We start from the raw sequence: 15,602 nt of genomic DNA on the forward strand, positions 1-15,602 counted from the left end.
CCCAAAACTTTATGACTATGGACCAGTCCCTCCACCTGAAATGCTTTCTCATCTGCCCAAATGCTACTCAGACGTTCAAGGTTGAACTCAAAAGCCCCTTCCTCCATGAAGCCCTCTCTGATTTCCCCCAAACAGAGTTAATGACACAGGCAGCACTTTTAAAAAGTCCCTCTATGTGACACGTGTCACTTGGCATTTGAATTATATGTTTACTTGTACATCTCTCAGTAGCCTGCAAGCAATTTAAGAGTGAAAACGGACATATTCAACTACATGTCCCCACCATTCATCACAATGCCTGGAGCATAAGAGGGTTTAATATTTAATAATCAATGATTGAGCCAGGCGCGGTGACTCACACCTGTAATCCCAGCACTTTGGGAGGCCAAGGCGGGCAGATCACTTGAGGGCAGGAATTCAAGACCAGCCTGGCCAACATGGTGAAACCCCATCTCTACTAAAAATACAAAAATCAGTTGTATGTGGTGGTGCATGTCTGTAATGCCAGCTACTCAGGAAGCTGAGGCATGAGAATCACTTGAACCTGGGAGGCTTCACGGGTTGCAGTGAGCTGAGATTGTACCACTGCACTCCAGCCTGGGCAACAGAGCAAGATTCTGTCTCAGAACAAAAATAGCAATAATAACAATAACAATCACTGATGGAATGGATGACCAAATTCTTTCTATTTTACCATGGAGTGCACTATTTCATACATAATCCAAAATATGATTTTATGCATCTGTTGTTATTCCACATGCCTGGCCCATCATGGGAACTCTATAAATATTTGCTGCATAAATAAATTAATACTAATACCTAGTATTTATTGAACATTTTCTATATGCCAGGCACTTGGCTAAGTTCTTATAAGCTCTGCCTCCCTAACTTAATTCTTCACGATACCTCTCAAGGGAGTACTACTGTATTCATTTGGGTAGTTAATACTAGCTGCTGTTACAAACACCTCAAAATCTTAAAGGTTCTTTCTTAGCTGCTTCTTCTGATGACTTATATCCATGCAGTGACTCAGGGATCCAGGATCCCTCTATAGTGGAGCTGCACCACAGATGAGGGAGAGAAAGTAGACGGAGGACACACAGTATATTTGCCCACCTCAGTTCATCACTTCCATTCATATCCCTTTGGCCAGACTAGTCACATGGACATTCCAAGTGCAAAGGATGCTGGGAAATGCAGAGGAACTCAAGGCTACTGATAAGCATGGAGTTACAGCTGCAATCATCATCTTCCTCATTGTACAGTGGAAGAAGCAGAGGTTCAGAGGAATGGAGACACTGCCCAAGTCCTTTTAGCTACTGTGTGTAGAGATAAGTTCAACCTCAGATCTGTCTGCGTGCATAGAGCCAGCCCTTAGCCATTACTTGCTCACATCTGACATTCTGTGTGCTCAAAAGTTAGGCCACAGCGGGCGCAGTGGCTCACGCCTATAATTCCAGCACTTTGGGAGGCCAAGGTGGGAGGATCACTTGAGCCCAGGATTCTGAGACCAGCCTGCACAACATAGTGAGACCTCGTCTCTACCAAATAATTCTAAAAATAATAAAAGTAAAAATGAAAAGTCCACCTCAGAGAGTGAAGCCGAGGACCTTGCTGCATGGCGGGAAGGACTCCGCCCTGGGATGGGACATTTCCTCTGGACAATCCCCCAGCAGATAATCCACAAAGAGCTAATCGGGAATTGGCTGGGTCTTGCATTTTGCTATTTGCTTAGTCCTGACAGAATTCGTTTATTCATAAGCGTCTAAACGATGACATGAGGCAGATGTTACGTGCTGATTTTCCCCTCCGGACTGGTGCAAGAGGGGAAACGAAATCTACTCTTTTAAGTGAACACCAGATGAAGCTTGAACAAAACGAATACCTCTTGCCGGACAAGCAGCTCTCTAAGCTTCCCACAGACGCTCTCAGAGTGTCATTTCTGGGGTTTATTTGGCAGTTGTTTACTGTCAGGAAAGAAATATTGCTCTTTCTTGGCTACATCTCTCCTATCCTCCTCCTACAACCATCCCCCAACAGTGTTAGCCATTTGCCCTTGTAGTTTAGAATTGTAATAAAGAATTTCCCCTTGACCCCCTGTTGCTTTGTCCGGAATCAATCCAGAGTCAACGCCCTCTTTCCAAACCCCACCATTCTTCTCGCCTGTTCCTCATCTTCCAGCGTCAGCATCTCCACGCTGAGACAATTGCAATTACAAGTCAATTCTCAATTATTCAGGGCTGATTATTCACGGAGTGGATTGCTCAGGCTTTCTGCTTCCCCCTCCCTCTGTGGGCTTTGTTCTACTCAGCACCTCCCCCAGCAGACAAGAAAGGAAAAGAAAAGTTTGCTGAACTCCCATCCCTCAAAACTAGTGGCTGGTTAGCCACTTCCGTTTGGTCAGGGAGGCGACTGGGATCCTGGACTTTATCTGTCCATGCTGCCTCTTCCCCAATTCACATAGATAGTGCAGAATTGCCATCATTTTTCCAGGAAGGGGAGGAGAGGTACAGCCATCGCCAGCCTGGGTCTTTCATCCCCAGGGCTGCTCCCACCAGCCTGTGACGTCTGTGTGCTTGACAACAGCGTGTGCCCACGTGGAAGTGCGTGCGTGAGGGTGCACGAGACACCCGGTGTTGTCAGCTACAGCGTACAGCTTGATGGCAGGGGCTGTCTCTTTACAACACGAAATATGTCAAGGGACCATTGTGTGATGGCATATCTAATAAATACAATGAATTTTCAAAAACAAATCAGAGAGAGGCAGACGAAAGGCAATTCACTCGCACGTGAAATTGTCTCCTCCACCAGCTTACCCAAAACGGGGCTTGTTTTTAGACCAGAGACCCTCCCCCAGGTCAAAGCCTCCAATCTTGGGGGATGCGAATCATTGTCCCTTACTGAAGGGCGGCAGGACAAACGAGGTCCCCCTGGAAAGATCATTTTGGGGCCCTCGAGAGGAAGAACAGACACTGGCCCAGTAGATAGAGTATGTATCAGCCCAGAAGGGGGCCCAAGGTTGGCCCAGGCAGAACTGAGTCACCTCTGCTACAATCACCACTTCCTGCAGCCTGGCAGCCTCGTCTCCACCCGCTGCTGGGCAACCTTCAGAACTATCATCTACAAGGGCAGAGCAGCCTATGTATAGGCAAGAGTGGGGTTCCTGTGCGGGGAGAATGAGATAGGTCCTTCAACCCTCTCCCAGCAAACCCGGCCAAACTCCTGGCACTCTAACTCTGGGCCATCTTGCCTCATTTTTGCATTCAATCAACAAATACTCATTAAGCACCTACTACGTGCCAGGCTGTGTTGGAAGCACTGAGGATTCAGTGGTGCGCAAGACATGATGTTTTCACTCCAGCAGGGAAACAGATGTAAACAAGTCAACAAATAAACAAACAACAGATGGTGATATGTGCCCTGAATAAAATAAAATGGGATGCTGTGATAGAATCACAGGGTGAGCGAGGCTTCTCTGATGGGCTGATCAGGGCCTTTTCTCCAGGAGAGAACATTCCACCTCAAACCTGATGAGGACAAGCCGGCCATGTAAAGATCCAGCGGGTGGCCGGGCACCAGCACTGTGGGAGACCAACGCGGGAGGATCGCTTGAGCCCAGGAGTTCGAGACTAGCCTGGGCAACATGGCAAGATCCCATCTCTACAAAAATTTTAAAAATTAGCCAAGCATGGTGACATATGCCCGTAGTCCCAGCTACTCAGGAGGCTAAGGCAGGGGGATCGCTTGAGCCCAGGAGGTGGGGACTGGAGTGAGCTGTATTTGCAGTGTACCACTGCACTGTAGCCTGTGACAGAGGAAGATCATGTCTCAAAACAAATTAAAAAGAAAAAAAGAGGCCAGGTGCAGTGGCTCATGCCTGTAATCCCAGCACTTTGGGAGGCTGAGGCGGGCGGATCATAAGGTCAGGAGATTGAGACCATCCTGGCTAACACGGTGAAACTCCGTCTCTACTAAAAATACCAAAAAAAATAAAATAAAATAAAAAATAAAATAAAATAATAAAATAAAATAAATATTAGCCGGGAGTGTAGTCCCAGCTACTCAGGAGGCTGAGGCAGGAGAATGGCGTGAACCCGGGAGGCAGAGCTTGCAGTGAGCCGAGATTGCGCCACTGCACTCCAGCCTGGAAGACAGAGTGAGATTTCATCTCAAAAAAAAAAAGAAAAAGAAAAAAAGATCCAGGGGGACAGCATCTCAGGCAAAAGGCACAGCAAGTCCAAAGGCCCTGGGGCAGAATGAGCTTGGAGTGCTGGAGAAACAGCAAAGAGGCTGTTGTGAGGGAGTCCTGGGGCAATGGGAGAGGCCAGGGCCGGGTTGCTCAGCCTCGTGCTGGGGCAGCCTTAAGGAGAAATGCTGCCGCTCTGGGAAGCCACTGAGGGCATCAAGCAGACGAGCACTGTGATCTGATTTGCATTCTTAAAAGTGCTATCTGGAGGCTGGGTGGCTGCAAAAGACAGAACCCACTCACAGGAGCTTGAGCACGGATGCTTGTTAACACAGAAGGATACACCGGCATCCCGCTGAACCCAGCAGCAGGGACTGCAGGAGAGGGCAGCTATAGGAACTGAGCAACCTCTCTCAGGCTGTCTCAGCCCCTCTCTGCTCCTCTGAACACAGGCCTGCCTCCCTTAAGCACTCAACCCCTTGTCCCTGTGTCTAGCCCTACAGAAGCCAACCCACCTCCCAGAGTCCTCCAAACTCCCAGGACAGAGGAACCGATTGGCCCAGTTCAGGTCACATGTCCAGCTCTAGTGGCCAATCAGCATGGCCAGGTAGATCATGGCCTTGCAGGAAAACATGGCTGCCAGCATGGCCATGACTGATGTTGGGGAAGCCCCCAGAGGAGAAGGACTGGGCTGGACAGGTCTCTCCAAAGTGCCCGTTCCCCAGTGCTTCCCAGAATTCCCTCTGGCAGCCTTCCCTTACTTCCTTCATTCCTGTCTCCATCTCAATCCCCAACCCCAACCCAACCAGGGGCCAGGACTGGCCAGACCACAGGGTTCCTCGGACCTTAGGGAGTGGGGAGTTTCCCATTCAGGGTAACAGGGACCCCAGAAGCAGGGGCAACAAAGGGAAAAGGTCAAACCCAGAAAGATGGAGGCTGGGATCTGGAGGGCAGGAAGACTGCTCTGAAAAGCTTGAAGCCAGAAACCAGGAGCAGAAAAACAGCAGTCAGTGTGGCAGGACGACACGGGCAGCACAGCTGCTGGTGCCCACTGCGAGCGTCACGCACCAGCCAGGCCTAGTGGGGCTGCTGGGCTGACGGCCACTCAGCCCGAGGCACCTGTATGCACAGCAGGGTGGAGGGGGCCGGAGAGAGCCCACAGGGTGGTGAGTGGGGGCTGAGCTTGGCTCCTCCTGCAGCTCAGAGGCCTCCGCTCTCAGAGAAGGTAGCTCTCTGCCCACTCTCCTCAGTTCCGGCTGCTCACTTGCCGCCAAGGCCCCAAGAACAGCCGGTGTGGGCATCAGTGATGCTGGCATCTGGGCCTTGGTCTATCCGCAGTTTAATTGCAAAGGGGTGTCCTGGGAGGAACAGTGGCTGGAGGGGAATGAGGGAGCGAGAGGGAGGAGGTGAGGGAGTTCCTGTCTCGGTAGGAGCTGAGGGCCAGAAGGAGGGAAGGACAGAAACCCAGAGAGCCAGAAGCAGGGGGAGAGAGAAAGGGAGAGTGAGTGAAGGGAAAAAAAAAAAAAAGGAGGCCGGGCAGGTTGGCTTACACTTATAATGCTGGAGCTTTGGGTGGCCAAGGCAGGAGGATTGCTTGAGGTCATGAGTTTGAGATCAGCCAGGGCAACATAATGAGACCCCATCTCTACAAAAAACACAAAAATTTACCAAGCGTGGTGGTGCGTGCCTGTAATCCCAACTACTCAGGAGGCTGAGGCAGGAAGATTGCTTAAACCCAGGAGGCGGAAGCTGCAGTGAGCTATGGTTGCGCCCCTGCACTCCAACCTGAGCAACAGAGCAAGACCCTGTCTCAAAATTAATAAATAAATAAAAGATAGAGAAAAACAGAACAGAGTAAATCAGACAAAGAGACCAAAATGGAGAGAGATGGAGACAGACATGGCAACGAAAACAGCCAGAGAGCCAAAGACTGAGGACTGCCTGGGCTCGAACCCAGCTGCCACAACTAATGACAAGTTACACTTATTAGTCCGCTAGGACTGCCATAAAAAGCACCACAAATAGGTGGCCTGAACACCAGACAGTTCCTGTCTCACAGCTCTGGAGGGTGGAGGGCCAAAATTAAGAAGTTGGTAGGGCTGATTCCTTCTGAGGGCTGTGGGGGAAGGATCTGTTTCCGGCCTTCTCCTTTTTTTGTGAGACAGAGTTTTGCTCTTGTTGCCCAGGCTGGAGTGCAGTGGCGTGATCTTGGCTCACGGCAACCTCCGCCTTCTGGGTTCAAGTGATTCTCCTGCCTCAGCCTCCCAAGTAGCTGGGATTACAGGCATGCACCACCATGCCCAGCTAAGTTTGTATTTTTAGTAGAGACAGGGGTTTCACCATGGTGGTCAGCCTGGTCTCGAACTCCTGACCTCAAGTGATCTGCCCGCCTCAGCCTCCCAAAGTGCCGGGATTACAGCCGGGCCTGTCTCCCTGACTTGTAGATGCTGCCTTCCCATCTACATGGCATTCTCCCTATGTAGGTTTGTATTTCTGCATTTCCCCATGTTAGGAGGACATCTGCCATATTGGATTAGGGCTTCCTCAAAAGACTTCATTTCAACTTGATTACATCTATAAAAACCTTCGCTCCAAATGAGATCACATTCTGAGGTACTGGGGGTTAGGAGTTCAACATATGAATGGTATGGGGGGGCATAATTCAACCTGTCACATTCCTTAACCTCTCTATGCCTCAGTTTCCTCTGTGCCTCAGTTTCCTATTCCTAAAATAGGCATAATAATAGTATCTTCCTCAGAGGTGATTCCGAGGATCCAGGCATAGAGCCTGGCAGGTAATAAAAGCTTAATAAGTGTTAATTACATTGTCTTTGTTTTGTTACTATTTGGTGCATTTAGGCAGAATAACAGCCCCTAAAAAGTCCATGCTTTAATCTTTGGAAGCTGTAAGATGGAAACTGTTACTTTACAAAACAGAAGGGACTTTGCAGGTGGAATTAAGGTTGCAGCCCCTGAAATGGGGAGATGATCCGTTATCCAAGTGGACCCAATGTCATCATGGGCCCATAACAGCAGAGAACCTTCCCCAGCTGCAGGAAGAGAGGGAAAGGCCAGGAGAGAAAAACGCGGCCCGCTGTTGCCGACTCTGAAGATGGAGAAGACGGGGTGGGGGGTCCCTAGCAAAAGAACAGGGTGACCTCTAGAAGCCAAGAACAGCCCTTCGTTTACAGCCAGCAAGAAAGCAGGGACCTCCGTCCTACCATCTGGAGGAACCGAATTCTGCCAACAATCAGAATAAGCAAAAATTGCATTCACCTCTAGAGCCTCCGGAACAAGGCACAGCCTGCCAACACCTTGACTATATTTTATTTATTTATTTATGTATTTATTTCAGACAGAGTCTCGCTCTGTCACCCAGGCTAGAGTGCAGAGGCACGATCTCAGCTCACTGCAACCTCCGCCTCCCGGGTTCAAGAGATTCTTGTGGCTCAGCCTCCCAAGTGACTGTGACTACAGGCATGCATCACCATGCCTGGCTAATTTTTGTATTTTTAGTGGAGATGGGGTTTCACCATGCTGGCCAGACTGGTCTCAAACTCCTTGCCTCAGGTGATCCGCCCACCTTGGCCTCCCAAAGGCCTGGGATTACAGGCATGAGCCACCACGTCTGCCCCATGTCACCTTGATTTTAGGTGGATGAGACTGTCCTGGGTTCCAGTTGGCAGAACTGTAAGATAATACATGTATGCTGTTTTAAGCCACTAAGTTTGTGGGGTCATTTATTACAGCACCGACAGAAAACTAACACATTCTGAAAATGCCAGGCAAATGGGAGTGGGTGATCTGGTTGACCAAGTCCTCAGGTGGGAGGCCAGGTGGACACCAGTGCACCCTAGGGGCAGCGAGCCACCCTAGCAACCATGGAGAGGCCGGGCCACCTGGAGGACCCCTGGGGAACAGAAGCAGGACCCACACACTGGCCTTTGCAGCTGGCACAGCATCTAAACGCAGACAGAAAAGCCAGAGGGTATCTGTGCCCAGTCGGGGAGACGCTGAGAGCCCCCAGGGAGATAAGGGAGCCCCAGGCCCCACCCATAGGCCCCTCCACCACTCCAGAGGGGACCCTGACTGTCAGAGACTGAGTAATGCCCCCACCACGAGGTCCACATCCTAACCCTCAGAATCTGTGATATCTTACTTTACATGGCAAAAGGGACTCTACTGGGTGATGAAGATAAGGATCGAGAGCTGGGGAGATTAGCCAGGATTATCCAGGTGGGTCCAATGTAATCACCAGGGTCCATATAAGAGAGAAGCCAGAGAATAAAATAAAGACGATATGATACAAAACCAAAGGTTGGAGTGACGGACTTTGAAGATGCAGGAGATACAAGACAAGGAGTATAACTGGCATCAAGAGACTGGAAAAGGCAAGGAAACCTCCTCCCTGAAGCCCCCAGGAGTGCAGCCCTGTGGATGCCTTCATTTTGGACTCCTGTGCTCCAGAACTGTGTGAGAATAAATGTGCATGTGTGTGGTTTGTGTGTTTGCGTTTTTGTTTTGAGACAGGGTCTTGCTCTGTCACCCAGGCTGGAGTGCAGCAGTGCCATCACAGGTCACCGCCACCTCAATCTCCGAGGCTCAGGTGATCCTCCCACTTCAATCTCCTGAGTATCTGGGACCACAGGTGTGCACCACCACACCCAGTTAATTTTTTAAAATTATCTGTAGAGATGGGGGTCCCCCTGTGTTGCCCAGGCTGGTCTCAAACTCCTGGGCTCAAGTGATCCACCCACCTCAGCCTCCCGAAGTGCTGGGATGACAGGTTTGAGCCACCACGCCCAGCCTAAATTTGTGTTGTTTTAAGTCACTGAGTTTGTGGTAATCTGAGGACCCTGGTGTATGATAGATGCAACTGACAGCAATAACAACTTAAGCATACCCTGTATGGCAGACTTAAGGAATAAGGATTGCCGGAGAAAGGGTGTTACGTGAAAGTGCTATAGAAACTGCACGCATTTTACAAGCCGTTGTTCTTGTCCAGCCCATCGCCACTGGAGCACTCTGTAGGTAAGTTCGCCCAAGTAAACCATATGGCTTTTGTTTGTTTGTTTTTGTTTTTTTAGAGATGGAGTCTCTTGTCACCCAGGCTGGAGTGCAGTGGCGTGATCACAGCTCACTGTAACCTCCGCCTCCCAGGTTCAAGCAATTCTCCTGCCTCAGCCTCCCGTGTAGCTGGGACTACAGGCATGCACCATCACACCCGGCTAATTTTCATATTTTTGGTAGAGACAGGGTTTCACCATGTTGGCCAGGCTGGTCTCAAATTCCTGACCTCAGGTGATCCGCCCACCTCGGCCTCCCAAAGTGTTGGGATTACAGGCGTGAGCCACCACGCCTGGCAAAACCCTATGTTTAGTTTGCTGGCTCCAGGTCTCTTCCTTGGCCTCTTGAACCTGGTACCATCCCTCCTGAAGTTAAGAGGGGTCCAGCACGACACCTGGCCGAGGCTGCCTCCACCGCTAGGCACTGCTGCCCCTTGTCCAGACCATTGCAGCAGCCTCCTTATGGCCTCCCTGCCTACCGTCTCACTCCCTTACATCTATTCCAACCCAGCCACCAGGGAGATCTTCTAGAAAAGTACATCAGATTGCATCACCACCCTCCCTGCCTGCCAAGGACTTCTCATCACACTTAGAATGAAACCCAGGTCCTCACGGTGGCCGGCAGGGCCCTAGCCCAGTGGCTGTCGGCCCTCACTGCATATTTGAGTCACCCGAGGGGCTTTTAGAAAGAAGTAATGTCCAGAATGTGGGGTGCAGTTGTCAGTACTTGTTTGTTTGTTTGTTTGTTTTGAGACAGAGTCTCGATTTGTCACCCAGGCTGGAGTACAGTGGCAGGATTTCGGCCCACTACAACCGTTGCCTCCCAGGTTAAAGCGATTCTCCTGCCTTAGCCTCCCGAGTAGCTGGGATTACAGTTACGCACCACCATGCCTGGTTAATTTTTGTATTTTTAGTAGAGATGGGGTTTCATCATGTTGGCCAGTCTGGTCTTGAACTCCTGACCTCAAGTGATCCACCCATCTTGGCCTCCCAAAGTGCTGGGATTACAGGAGTAAGCCACGGCGCTTGGCCACATCAGTATTGTTTTCACTGCCCAGGTCTGAGCGCATGTGCCCCATATGAGATGCTTGTTCTCCTTCCTGCTTTTTCCCCAACCTTCTCCCTCAATCATTGTGCTCCAGACCCTGTGGCTTCCTCGAAGCTCCCTGCACACACCAAACACTGTCCAGGCTCAGACATTGCACCTGCTTGCTCTGTCACCCCAGATACCTTTGGAGCTTGTGCCCTCAAAGTGGCCTTCCTGACCCCCATTATAAAATAGCACCCCCGCTCCCCCTGCACTCCCTTATCCCAGACCCTGATGCATTTGTCTCAGTGACACTCAGCCTGCCTGTGGGAACACATGCATTTGTGTGTGTGCTCATCTGATTCCTCACTGGACCATCAGTTCCATGAGGGCAGAATCCCTGTATCACTCACCACTGATTCCCAAGTATCCAGTGCCTAGCACAGGGCGCGGGCTCATTACCTATTTGGTGAATGAGTAAATGCGTGCTTTGTTTTTACCCCCAGTCTCTGGCCCTACCAGGCAAGGCTCACCATGGAAGCAAATTCAGGACCAAACTCCAGCAAAGAGGCTTCCATGAGGCAGGGATGCAGTGGAAAGGGCACTGGCCTTGGGTCGGCAAGCCTAGAACGGAGTCCCACAGTGGGTGACCCTGAGGGAGTCACTGCACCTCTCTGAGTCTCAGTTTCCTCATCTGTAAAATGGGGATGATGACTTAACTGCTTCAGCCCACTTCACAGCTGTTAGCCGCATAACAAGTGAAGAAACGGTCTTATCTTAGCTACTGGCACCAGAATTCCTCTTGAGGACAGAAATGACTTTGTGGAGAAAAATGTTTTGACAAGAGCTTCAGTACAGAAGGCAAGTGCCCCAATGTCTTCATGCACACACACACACACACACACGCGCAAAACACGCACACACATGCTTGCAGGGTTCTATATCGGCTGCCAACAGGAAAGGCTTCAGGGGAGAGGGAAGCGGCTTTGCATGCATGAGGAAGAGACACTGGGAACTCCTTGGGAAATCCAGGTAGAAGGAAGAGGGACCAGGCGGATGCCAGATGCACCGTGTCACCTGCACTGTGTGATGGAACCTCCCACGGATCTTCAGTAAAGTCAGCAAAATCCTCAGACGCTCTTTGAGAGGGATTTATCACTATGGAAACCCAAGAAGGGGCAGCGTCTTATCTTGACACTAACCCCATTCAGGAGGGAGTCAACCACCAGAAACCCAGACCCCAAATGCAGAGGCAGGTTAGGGGTAGGGGAAGGCTTGGACCCTAAAGACAGTGTGCTCTGTGGGGGGATTTTGCTAAAAGGTACCTAGTCCCCAAGAGGGACACAGAGCCCCCTCTGATTGCTGCAGGTCAGAAAGAAAATATTGGATTGGACTAATACAGGAGAGCTATTTGCAGAGCAAAAAGTGCTGTTGGATCTGGAGGTGCCACCGTGCCAAGGCCATTTCCAGCCTGCAAGGACCTTCAATCTCCATGAGACCTGCGCCCACTGGAAACACACTTCTTTGCTCCCCAGCTCCAGGAAACTCATTCACATCTGCCCCTGACAGGAGAAGCCATCCACCCCTCCTCCTGCCTGACGGAGTCTCCGTGAAGGAGGCCAGCGATCAGGAATAATGGATAAAGATGGCACCAAACATCCCTCCACCGGAAATCATTCCTTGGCAACTGATGCCCAGCAGGAGCGGGGAGCATGTCATCTAGAACTCCCACAGGACGGTGATTGCAAAATTCAAATGTAGCCGCCCGCAACTGCCTCTGACAGGAAGTTTGATCGGCGTCCCGGGTCACATGATATCTCCCCTGTACCAGCCTCCGCCTTTTCTGGGGTGGTCAAGCAGGCCTGGGAGCCCGAGGGTAGCCCCCAAGAGCTCCCAGGTGAATGAAAGGCAGCCCAATACACATGCCCAGATGGCTGTATGGAAAATAACCTCACCCTGATTTCAAACGAGGTTTCCCCTGGAGAGTCTATGAGTTTTAGAAGCAGAGGCAGTTGTTGGAACTGTGTTCACTGGGAGGAAGGAAGGAAGGAAGGAAGGAAGGAAGGAAGGGCTGTTCTCAGCACAGAGCCTGGGCCTGGCCTGGTCCTTGCCAGTCCTGCCTCATGACAGCCGCCCCTGCCTGAGCAGGCCTCCCAGCCCAGCTGCCTGCAGGACATCCTCTGTCCAGGGTTGAGGGCTGTGAGCTCACATGCTTTATACAGGGTCATGAAACTGAACAAAGGGGCTGGTGTAAGAGGATTGAGGAGTGGGCACCCTGCCTCAGCAGTCAGGGACAAAAGGGAGCGTGAGGACTGTCATGAACTGGAGCACATGGGCCCATCCGAAAGAGGCAGACACCGTCCAGCTCGAGTCAGTCGTGGCGGCGTGCAGCCCAGTCCTGCTAGATCCTTCCTGTCATCCAAGAGAAGCCAGAACCCTGGCTTTTGGGTGGAATCACCTGATTTTTCCAGTTTGAAATGAGAGAGACTGCCCTTTGGCCCCAGTGCCCATCTGCCTCCTTCTTCTGTGCCTTCACGGCCATCGAGGACCATGTGGACCAGGGCAGTGCCTCGGGATGGCAGAGCAACTGTCTAGAGGGATTCTGGGCCCCTGAAGTGGAGCTGAGATGCCTGATTCGTTCAGACTTTTATGTGACAGAGGACAGAAAGCTTCTATTTCGCTTAAGCCGCTGTAATTTTGGGTATTTGGCTCAGCAGTCGGACTTAACTCCTAACTAATGCAGTTGGCCACAGATTCCATTTTCAGATTCCCAGCGAGCCCAGCCAACTCTGCCAGCCAGCAGCCGTCAGCTTGCAACCCTGACCTAGGGTGATGTTCTAAACAGAACCCACCGGATCATGTCACTCCCCTGCTTGCAAACTCTGAGCGTTCCCCTCAGCTCAACTAAGTCCAAATTCCCTGACGCCCCCAAGCAGGGGCTTCACAACTAGCTCTGCTCTGGTCTCAAATTTCATACTCCCACGCAGTCGCTACAGCTGCTCCAAACGCCCCACGGTTTCTGAGCCCCCAAGGTCACCGCTTCCTCCAGGCAGCCACCCCTCTCCTAGGCTGAGTCAGTCACGCCCCCCTCTGCCCTCCCACCACCCCTTAAACACATCCTATTAATACCCTGTTATGGCACATATCATGTGGTATTCTAATTGCATTAGCCTGTGAAAGCAGCAGCTCTGGAGGCAGCCCAAAATCCCAGTGCTGAAACTCACTCGCTGTGTGATCTTAGGCCAGTCACTCAACCTCTCTGAGCCTCCATTTTCTCATCCGTGGTGAACTGGTGACAATATTGATTAAATATTTAACACGTGTAGACAGAATGTCTATTGGGCCAGGTATTATGCTAGGCACTGAACACACAAAACTGTACCTGCCATCATAGAGCTTATAAACTTAGAATGCAGATTGACCTGAAATGAGATTTTATACAAAAAAAAAAAAAAAAGATACTTCTGGCTGAGCATGGTGGCTCATGCCTATAATCCCAGTGCTTTGGGAGGCCAAGATGGGAGGATCACTTAAGGCAAAGAGCTCCAGGCCAGTTTCAGCTACACAGCAAGACCGTGTCTCTGTGAAAAAATTTTTAAAATAAATTAAAATTATACAGGGTGGCAGCATGTATCTATAGTCCCAGCTACTCGGGAAGTTGAGGTGGGAGGATCACCTGAGCCCAAGAGTTCTAGGCTGCAGTGAGCTATGATCATGCCGCTGTACTCTAGTCTGGGAAACAGAGCAAGACCTCTCAAAAAAAAAAGTTACTTCAATGCAATTGATAAAACTTACAAGTGCTGGGGTGACGTGGCTCACACCGTAATCCCATCACTTTGGGAGGCCGAGGCAGGTGGATCGCCTGAGGTCAGGAGTTCGAGACGAGCCTGACCAACATGGTGAAATCCCATCTTTACTAAGTACAAAAAATTAGCTGGGCGTGGTGGCAGATGCCTGTAATCCCAGTTACTTGGGAGGCCGAGGCAGGAGAATCGCTTGAACCCAGGAGGTGGAGGTTGCAGTGAGCTGAGATTTCACCATTGCACTCCAACCTGGGCAACAAGAGCAAAACTCTCACTCAAAAAAAAAAAAACAAACAAACAAACAAACAAAAAAAACCTTACAAGGGAGAAATGTAATGCACGTGTGGATAATGCAGAGATCCAACCAAGTCTGGGAGAGGAGGCAGAGGACGTTCTTTTGAGGAGGTAACATTTATGGAGAGTCATATAGTAGGAGCCAGCTAGGCAAGTGAGGAGAGCTGGCGAGCAGAAGGAGGTGGGTGTCAAAAGGAAGAGATGGCACGTGCAAAGGCCCTGCCACAGGAAGAGAATCTCCTTTTCCAGAAACCCAAAGAGATCATGGCTATAATGTGTGGGGACAGAGCAACTATGCTTTGGGTCTTCAGGGCCCAGAACAGAGCTTGGCACATGGGAAATGTTACCAGACCCTGTTGCCTACCACCCTCTGATTTGGTGACTGTATGTCCACACATGGGCTTGGCATTTCCCAAGTACCAACCACGTGCCAGGCACTGCATAGGACATGAAGGAAGATGCGAAGATGGACCAGCCCTTGATCCTGCTCTCTCAGCATTTCCACTCCCCACGGCATGGGGACCCCAAGCACCCCGTTAAGGCGTCAAGGTTTGTATAAGAGCAAACACTAGCGATTGTCCACCAAAGCTGGTGTCTCTTCTTCCGTGGCATTGCAGACCCCAGGCCTCCCAGGCAGGAGGCACAGCCATGCAAAGCTCTTGCCAGTGGCTTGTGAATGGACAGTCCGTGACAGGGTGCAGATATCAGGCATCTCCTGGCTTCCTGTGTGACTCACTTCAGCCACACTGACAATGATCGGGGTGCCCTAGGGCACACAGAGCAATGACTTGGAAGGAGCCTGGCTCCTGGAATGACTGGCAGGGGCAGAGCTGCCCCACCAACCAGGACTATGACCTAAGAGAGAAACAGCTTCCCTGTTCTTCAAGCCTCCATATTGCAGGATCTCTTTGTCACAGCAGCATAGATTTACCCTGACTCTTCTAGGGCCTGAGAAAGGGACAGGGACCTAGGAGTTTGGAGCCGAAGTGGCCATTTTGTGCTGCAAGAATCAAAGAAGACTTCCTGGAGGAAGACGGCATTTGCACTAAGCTGAAAGGAAGTATGTATTCTGAATAAATAAAGGTATATCTATAGGAGGACATACTAATAAACAGTTATTAAAGAGCATGAGGCAGACTCACATGTGCAGACACGGGAAAATGCCTCGGTTCTGTTGTCATGGGGAGAAAGCATAGGGTAGAACTGTATCTCTCTGCTGCCTTCTC

General features: G+C 50.6%; 1 protein-coding gene across 1 annotated transcript in view; it reads right to left on the reverse strand.

Annotated features, from left to right (window-relative positions):
• Positions 1–15,602, reverse strand: part of LOC116271249 (translation initiation factor IF-2-like) — a 104,454-nt gene that overhangs the window by 38,295 nt on the left and 50,557 nt on the right. The window lies entirely within an intron of this gene.

The sequence above is a fragment of the Papio anubis genome, chromosome 18, assembly GCF_008728515.1.
Source record: "Papio anubis isolate 15944 chromosome 18, Panubis1.0, whole genome shotgun sequence".
Classification (NCBI taxonomy): domain Eukaryota; kingdom Metazoa; phylum Chordata; class Mammalia; order Primates; family Cercopithecidae; genus Papio; species Papio anubis.